This window comes from Parasteatoda tepidariorum, chromosome 6, assembly GCF_043381705.1.
Source record: "Parasteatoda tepidariorum isolate YZ-2023 chromosome 6, CAS_Ptep_4.0, whole genome shotgun sequence".
Lineage (NCBI taxonomy): Eukaryota > Metazoa > Arthropoda > Arachnida > Araneae > Theridiidae > Parasteatoda > Parasteatoda tepidariorum.
The window spans coordinates 30,618,482-30,628,410 of NC_092209.1; positions in this window are offsets into that span (position 1 = coordinate 30,618,482).

The window sequence follows — 9,929 nt, forward strand, 5'->3', positions numbered from 1 at the left end:
TTTTTACAAAAATTCTTTCACTATTAGTTAACACAAAGACAGGTACGAAGCCATGTAGAACATAAACAAACTAATTATGCATTGAAGTTACCAGGCATATAAAGCAAAAAAATATATCACGGGTTACAATAAAATACATAAATAATAATTCGAAGTTAAGTAAAAGAAGCAGGCGAGAAAGAATCTGATTTCAACAAATTTGATGCGCCATATGGCACTGTATTTAATAAAATTCACGCTGATTGACATTCTAACTGATGCGGAGAAACTTAGTTCAACTTTAACATGCTTATAAACATATTTTGCCTATAAACGATCAGCATGAGCTGACGTCATAGGTAATATTTGTGGGTATCCGTGATATTCCTTTTTTTGAAGTGCAAGTAGCTAATATATTTGTCACTATATTGAATAACTTTAATTTCCATCCGAATATTTTCGGTTGGATTTGCTTAATATTCTCTCTACTTGTAGTTTGATTAACTTACAAACTAATTTCCTTCCAAAGTATTGTTGAGTGCATGTATTTTAAATTAATAGTTCATATTGTGTCCCAGCCATGGAATGTGATTGGCCTTAATAACATGAACTATGCCTGAAGACCAAAACCCCACAAAAAGTAAATTGTTTAAACCAGAAGGTACAAGAAAAAGGGATCGTCCACCGACTGGTGGCTGCACGCAGTTGAGAGGGACCTAAAGATAATAGGAATAACTAACTATAAATAAAATAATCTGTACACCTCTAAAACAACCTCCCTAAACTAGTTGCTCTAAAGTAGATTTCCATGAATCTCACAACATCCTCAATTGTGAATACAACAACTTTAAACACCTTGATTATACACCTTGAGAGGTTGCACTTTTAAGGTTGTTTTTGAAATCAACTTCGAATAAACCTCAAAAAATACCTTAAATTTTTGTAAGGGAAACTCTATCGTTGTTTGTATTTTCCACTATATAAATCACTCTATGTTAATGTAAAACTCAGATATATTTCTAAATAGTGTTTAAAAATAAAATAAAGCGTTTAATAGAAACAAATACACATAACTGAAGTCTAAGATAAGAAGAAGATGATTTTTACTCCTTGAAAAGTGATAACAACTGTTCTAACAACTGAGTGTAAGAAAACGTCTTAAATATTGATAAAAATCAATTATTAAGTTATATTAATGAACAAACTATTAATACAAGGTGCGTTCTGAAAGTAATGCGCATGATTTTATTGTGACGCGACTATCAATCGCAGCGCACTCAGATTGGTCTAAAAATGTGGTGAGGAATTTGTCCTTCCAAATACGCCTGGTCTCAGGTCGCTCCGAGTAGTAGGAGCGGTAGGACGGGTCTTTGAGCGAAGTCTTTTTTTCGATCGAGCACAGCGTGATGGAGTGTTCGCTGGAAAGCGATAAAGTCTTGTGTGCGGTTTGGGAAGAATGCAACGGAAACTCATCACATGCTTCAAGACGCCTTTAAGGTGAAATGCATTTCTTGATCTCAGTGTGGAAGGTGGCACAAGGCCTTCAAGGAGGGTCGGGAGAAGGTCACCGACGAGCCTCGTTCTGGACGCCCAACAACAGCCCGAACAGATGAAAACGTCCAGCGTGTGCGTGAAGTTTTGAAGTCAGACCGTCGGTTAAGCATTCAGCAATCACCAACACCCTGAACTTGTCAAAATGTGTGGTACATGAGATTGTGACGGAGGATTTGCAAATGAGAAAGGTCTGTGCGAAGCTTGTGCCGAAGGCGTTGATGGAGGAGCAAAAACTACCTGTCCCAAAGTAAGACTCCCTTGGTGCCCCAGCCGCCCTATTGCCCTGACTTGGCGCCGCGTGACTTTTTTTTGTTCCTTCGACTGAAAAGAGAGCTGAAGGGAAAGGTTCCTGAGAGGCATTCCTGTCGAGGAGTTCCTGGGTGCCTTCCAGGCGTGGTAGAATCGTCTCCGCAAGTGTATTGATGCACAAGGGAACTATTTTGAAGAATTTTAACCATTTGTACCAATAGGATCAATAAATCTATTTTTCCCAGAAAATGCGCTTTACTTTCAGAACGCACCTTGCAACACAAAACTTACCTACATATATCAACAGAATATTTGGTGTTTAGTTTATTAGCACTTTAAAATAATGATAAAGAAATTAAAAATTCAATCATAAATATAGATTGTATTTGGAATATTTATAAATTGATTGATTTTCTATTCAATAATTTAAAAAAAAATATTCAAAATCGCAGACGAAAATTAAAATTATAGAACTATTAAATTCATTTCAAAACATTAATAAAGTCAAATAACTAAAAACAATACATAAAAAATACATTAAATGTATTTTTAATTTTTTTCTATTTAACTTTTTTCTAAGTAAATATTAGGTCCACCGGTAAGTTCGGTCCGTGAAAAGATACAATTAATTTTACAGTAACGAAAAAGATTCTTTTATAAAATAAAGTGGTAGGGTTTTTCCCTTTAACATAGTTATAATGTTCTAACTTAAAGAGACAGCATATATGGCTCTTATATGTATTCAAACTTGTAACGAAAGTGTCCGACAGATCTAAGCTGTGCATCTGATATATACATTTAAGATTAAAAGCCCCATTTTTACCACTTAATAAAGGCACTTTTATAAATCCTTGAAGAATAAGGTATGTTTTTTCTGGAACAGAATAGAATTCGCAGAGAATATTGTAGTGATATTTCCATTTAAGCATGGTTCAGTCAGGTCAACTGTTTTGTATTTTTTTGAGAATTTGTTCGAAGAATATTGAGATTAATATAACTTTTGATAATTATTCAACAAAAATTTTCATGAAACTAAATGTCTTCACAATTATTGAATTTTCCTGATGTCATTAAATTCTAATTCATAACGAATGAAATTTTAATTTTAGTTCAACATAAAACAAAAAGGATTCCCAGAAAAACATGTTGTGTTTGAAATTTCTTTGTAATCGCTTGATTTTTCAACGCTGTAATAAAATTGTTCGAGGTAAGCGTGGTATTAAATGTCTGTGTCTCTAAAATATCATCTTAACATTTTGTAAATAAAAGGAACATAGTTTCAAATTCTTTTTATTTAATAGAGCAATATTCATCCAGCGCGATAAACTTCTAAATACTATTTAAAAAAGAAATAACTTACATAGAGAAAATATCTCAAAATATTAGAAAAATATGTTATTAGAATGAGAAAAAAGTTCTGCAAATAAAAGGAAACATGCTTTCAGGAAAAAGGCATATCTGATAAACAAAAAAAAACAAAACAAAAAAAAAGAATTCTAATAATTTTTATTGAAATGTGCGATATTTAAATCATGTTCATAGTTTTTCCGTTCGTTACAACAGTGGTTAATTGCATAGTTTGGTTTTCAAAATAGTTCTTATTACCATTCGTTTGATAAAGGTGCAAAATTGAAAAGTAATTTTAACAAAAAAGAATAATTTTCTTTTTTGCATTGAAGAATTACGACAAAATTGCCTAATTTTTCTTTAACCACTTAATTGGCAGTTTTTACATTCTGGTATAAACACTGATTGTACCATAGTAAAAGTCTGTTGAGCAAAGAATTTATTTCTGCTGTAAGAACTTGTTTTGTTACGGCAAAAAGCCAGTTTCATTACGGATTTCCCTAGTAATTTTTAAGGAAAAAAATCGTTCTTGTACAAATGGTAGAGGCTAAGAATTTACTTCATAAATTTTGCAGTTTTGCACAACCAACACAGTTGTCTGTTTAAATCAGCAAATTTTACAAGATTTTTTTTGTAGAATATCAACTATTTAAATCTAATGTACTAACTAACCGTTCTCTTTAAATGCTGCTAGAGGGCGATAGGGTAGTATGGCCAAAAGAAACTTTATGCAAAACGTCGTGATGAAGTGAGAGTGGATGAATCATCCTTAATTATTATAGTTAATATGATTAATGTATCTTTTCAAACTGTTTCTTAACATCTATAATATTTATGTTGTCAGAAATATTGGAATTGTGTCCTTTGAAATCTTTAAATATCATTTCGTATAAATAACCCATTAATAAAATGTAAAACGAAAAAAAAATTGTTATTTGAATATATGAACTTTTATTTTTCAGGTAATCCTCAAAATTGAACAAATTTGAAATCAACATATTAAATCTCCAATTCTTATACTAAAAAATTAATGAAAAATTTAAAAAAAAACTTACATTTTTATGACAACACACTAGCCAACGTTTATAATAATTTCACGTATTTGCAAATAATAGAAACTGTAAGAATTAGAAAATACAATATTGATAAAAATGACAATAAAATAAGAACAACAAAATAATCATATAAAAATGCATTTCAAAATGTACTTACATGTTTATTTAGGTTGCAACAACAGCACGTTTTGATTTACTTAATACGTAGTTTGGTTTGAAATATTTAAATAATTTTGATAAAATTTATTTTAATTTAAGCTATCATGATTTAATGACATCATAATTTGTTTAAATAATGTAAAAATAATTACTATTTAGAAAAAAAAAATAGTTTAAGTAAAAATTAGAGTAAATTCGTAAAAAATAAAAAAAAATTTTTAGCTTTGAGTTTATCGAATTTAGAAACTGTGTGCTATGTGTATGAAATTAAGTAGTTCAGATAATTTTAGTTAAATAATCAGTCACACCCTTATTCATTCCAAAGCAGTGATTTTAGTCAATAATATATTCCAGTAATTTAGCGCAAACGAAACATTCTCTTACCTTTTAAAAACTGGCACAACTGGAACTAAAACTTTTACTGAAAATATCTCTATGACGTTTTGAGATTATTCAGCATAGCGTGCTGGAATTGAATATAAAGCAGTCGCTTTGTTAAAAGTCAGAATAAATATTTGTTTCTTTCGGCTTTTGTTATTATTTCGTTTTTTGGTTTTTGTTAACATAAATAACTGGATATAAATGTCCAACTAATATATTTTCAAAATACACACTGTTAGAAAATTCTCAGGAAATGAATGAACATCAATTACCATATTCAAATGAAACACTTGATAACAATGAAACACTTGAAATTCAAATGAAACATTTTATCACAACTAGATAACTATACATAGAGAAGTACTATTCAATCATGCCATAGACATAATCGCACGAAAATAAACAAAAATAAGTCCAAAACATTACATTTTAAATGAGAAATAGCAACATTGTTTTCTTTTAATATTGCGGAAAAGCACTGCGATCTGTTTTGCGGAAGTAAACTAGGAAAAATATCCTGGAGATATCTAAGTGGTTTGTCCTTAACACTATTTTTCACAGCACTGTCGGCACGGAAAATAAAAAAATCATAGTTTAAGTGCCTTTCACTAAAAGTAATGCTATAATTTTAAACTGTATATACATAACTTTGCCAAGAAAAATTAGTTGGGCTTTATTATTGTTGTTGTTGTAGTTCATTTACGTCGCACTAGAGCTGCACAATGGGCTATTGGCGACGGTCTGGGAAACATCCCTGAGGATGATCCGAAGACAAGCCATCACAATTTTGATCCTCTGAAGAGGGGATGGCACTCCCGCTTCGGTAGCCTGACGACCTGCACAATTGGGCTTTAAAACAGACAAATAGCTTAAATATTTCAAACATTGCTGAACTTTTTAAAAAATTGCCAATTTGGCGACATTTTCCACCTCGTTTATTGAAACCTCTGAAAATTATCAAAATCAATGCCTTTTTCTCAAATTTGGTGAATTTTTTTTATAAGCCCTGGTTACGCAGCATTGGAGTAAGTTTTTAAATATTAAAAAATTAGACCACAAACGCTTTTCATTTTCTCAAAACTGAGGCTTTTCTCCATACTGTCGTTTTGCGCCATTTTCAAAATAAACATAGACAGCGCTGGCCTTAGATAAGCAAAACTTGACCCAACAGTCATATCTAACAGTTGCAAACTTACAACAGACTTAATAAAACTCTGATTTTTCTCACTAATTCTAATAAAAATTTCTCAATCGCATGCCTCAGGAAAATAATTGAGTGATAACTACTTTAAAATAAACGCAGTAATCGAAGTTAATTACATTTTAAATAAGTAGGGAAAGTTACAGTTAAGAACAAAATGGCTTAGTTTTTCTGACTAATAACTATTTTATATTAATGACCTTCTCTGCTACATCTCCTTTCGTTTCTCAGAACATAGAAGTACTAACTAAAGCAACCACCATATAGTACTTCAAGGCTGACGCTTTTCTTACATTCTTCATTGCATTCCTAAAAAATAACAGAAAATTTACAATATCTTTCTCTAAAAGCTGTGATGTATAAGGATTCGTTATTTTCATGGTAAACTCTTCGATTTGATGCCCCGATAAAAAAAAGTCTAAATGGCGCGGAAATAGCTAATTTTCTTCCTTTAATCCCATAGTCACATAATTTTGAAAAAAACGGTCATAAAGTGATCAGTATTTTGCTCAAGACAATTTTATAAAACTAAGTGCATGTGCAATGTATGCATAAATTTGTATTTGTGGGGTTAATTTTTAGTTTAGTATATAAGTGCCTATGCATGGTTTTAAATAAATATCTTTAAATACATTGCAAATAGTCTAGCACTGCTATCTGGTGTATAGATTGAGAAATAAAAATGATTCCGGACATAAAAAAATAGATTGTTTTATATTTTTTGGCACGTTACTTATGAACACTCCATCTCTGAAATATCACGGGCACAAAATATATAAGGGGAAACTCCATTCTGCCATTATGACGGGAATGAGAAGGGAGGCTTTAAGGCGCAATTTTAAATACTAGAAATGAATTTATTCAAAAAAGCAAGTTTATTGTACAGAATGTTTACATTTCATACTTTAATGATAACAAATAAAAAGAGTTGATGTATAACATATATTTAAGCACAAAATCGTACTGATGTATAATCCATGATGTATAACATATATTACGTGTGAAAAATCACTAATCGATAGGTATTTTTACTAATATAAGATCAATAATTTCAATAATAAAGAAATATGAGATCTTCACTAATCACTTTACTTAGAAGACATGTTTAGAATCCTAGTCAAAATAAAAATAATTCAAAAATCAGATAAATATGACAATGTCAAAAGGAGACGAAACATTTTCGAAGTGAATCACGTTGAAGAATATAAAAGCATCAAAATAAATTTGTTCATAGCGTGAAATTGATAGTGTATTCTAGCAATAAATCTTCCTCCTACATTGCACTGTCTATACATTATCGTAACATCAAATTTCTACACCTAGCCATTTTTTTACACTGAATTAAAATTTAACTGAATCAAAAAAAAATTATTGAAAAAAGCATTTAAAACTGTTAAACCTTTCAAGCAATCTGGATTCATTTATTTAGCTTTTTAAAAAAGGACTCGTGCTTAATTCATAAATGGAAATGAACCTTTCAGAGCATTCTATTTTTACTGTGAACAACTGTGATCTGATGAGCAGCCGACGTTGAATTTTTATAATAAATTTAGCAGATAATACTTATGGAACTAATAGTTGATTGTTAAACTTTTTTTTTAATTCACCGTACTACCTGTATTTTCCTTTGAAAACATTTTCGCAATTACAAGTTTTTAAGTTTTATTGTTCAGCAAATTTTAAGTTTTAATTTTTTATTTTCCCCAGCAAAACAAAATTTGATGAAACGGTGAACACTTAAAACAGCTGCTGCTGTTGCTTTCATAATTTTGTGAAGCAGAGAGAAATGTTATTATATATTATTAGTAGCTTTTTAACTTCTTCGAAAGATTTGTTCTAAAATTTACTAATAATAGTTTTATTCAAGTAAAAAATAGCATTCCCGCAACAGCCCGGTGAGGGCCAAGAAAATTATGAAAGTTAGAAGACTCCACAATTTCATGACAAACAGTATGTGGTCAGCACTGTGCTTCAGTCCTGTTTTACTTCCCAGACCTGGTACCCATAGATCAGAAGCAGGGTGAATTTCAAGCAAAGAATATACATAGAGGAAGTCCAACTTCCATGATTTAAATCAACCCCCTGGTTACGCGCGGTTCATGTCTTAAAAGGAAAAAACAGCAACAAAAACAACACAACAGGGTACTTGAAACGGGTTTGTCGCCTTCTCTCCTTTTTACCTCTACTGACGATTGGGTGAAGAAGAAAAATTTTCACGTTTTATGTATCATTGGTTTGTTCTGCATTTTTAAACTTTTGTTAAAAAGGTCAGAAACTACTATTTATATCATCAGATTGTTAGGCGTTAACTCATAAATATATCAATTACGTAAAAGTTATTTATTTATTTATTCCTGGGCTCTTAACCTATTTGAGTACTTTTTTCCAATTCATTCTGTCTATATTATTTCAGATTTATAAAAGTGAATGAATTAACATTTCTGTTCATTTTTTTGCACTAATAAAAAATGTACGATAATATATTCAGGAAATACAGGTATAGGACAAAATAATAGGAGCACCTGTGAAAGAATGGAGTCGTCCTTCAACCGTTTAATAAACGGTTGGGCATATGTCGCAAGAGTGTGCCACCTAGTGGTGACGAAATGAAAGGTATCAGTCTAGCATTTAGCAGTGTGAGAGTTCCATGAGAAAAATCTGTACCTAGCAAAGCGAGATTATGTCCGACCTCTCTGACCTTAAAAGAGGCATGATAATTGGAGCTAGCCTCGCTGGAGCGTCCGTGTCCAGAACAGCGAGCCTTGTGGGTGTTTCAAGAATCACTGGATCAAGGAGTCTATCGGCATACACAAATTTGGGTAAGGTGTCTTCTGCGAAGCACAACAGCGGCAGGAAGTCGAAGTTGTCGGACCGTGATAGACGGGTGGACCGTGATAGTCGCTCGAAAACACGAGACTACACTACCGGTGATAGCGTCCGAGATGAATACCCATCTTCAGAACCCCGTATCCATGAAAACTATTCAACATGAGTTGCATGCTGCTAATACTTATGGCAGAGCAGCTATTCCAAAACCGTTAGTTTCAGCTCGAAATGCTTTGAACAGACAACAGTGGTGCCAACACCACCTAAAATGGACACAACCGCAATGGGAACAAGTCATATGGTCTGATGAATCCTCTTTTACACTATTCCAGACCACCGGTCGTGTGTTCGTGTGCCGAACACCGGCAGAAGCATTTCATGTTGATAGCCTGGTTCAACCCGTGAGACATTGAGGTGGTTCTGTGATGGTGTCGGGAGTTATATTTGACCGTGGATTGGGGCCTCTCGTTTTCTTGAGGGGATGGTCAAAATGGACCATTACCAAAGCATTCTCGCAGATCATCTTCACCCTATGCTTCGTACTCTCTTTCCGGGAGAACGTCCTATGTTCCAAGATGACAACGCCCCTGTTCACACATCTCACTGTGTTCAAACATGGTTAAATGAGCATAATGATGAAGTGAAACATCTAACGTGGTGTCTTCAGTCCCCTGATCTCAATATCATTGAGCTTTTGAGGGGTTATATATATATATATATATATATATGTCATTCCAAATATAAATGTCTGCAGGGCAGCCCAAGTTTTTTAAATTTTATTATTAAGATTGTAAAATTCATGTAAGTTGCATTTTTTATCTTTTTTTAAATAAATACTTCAACATTGTAGATAAATAATTTCCATTAGCATATGAATTGACAACATCTTTTGGAGGTTACTGTAAATTACAGAAGCACACTATATAGTATGTAAACCAATAAATGAAAGTAAACATAAAATAAAATTAAACTTCATATAATATGTAAATAAAAAAGTTGTTTATTTCAAAAGTACAATACAACACTTAATCTTTTCATACATTTGAAGGACAAAAGTCAGGTAAATCACGCATTCCATCTTTATCAACAACTTTAACTTTAAAAGAAGGCAAATTTACCAGAAATCGATGATTTATTTCTTTAACACACTTTCGTAAAAGATCCATTCCTTCTTCAAT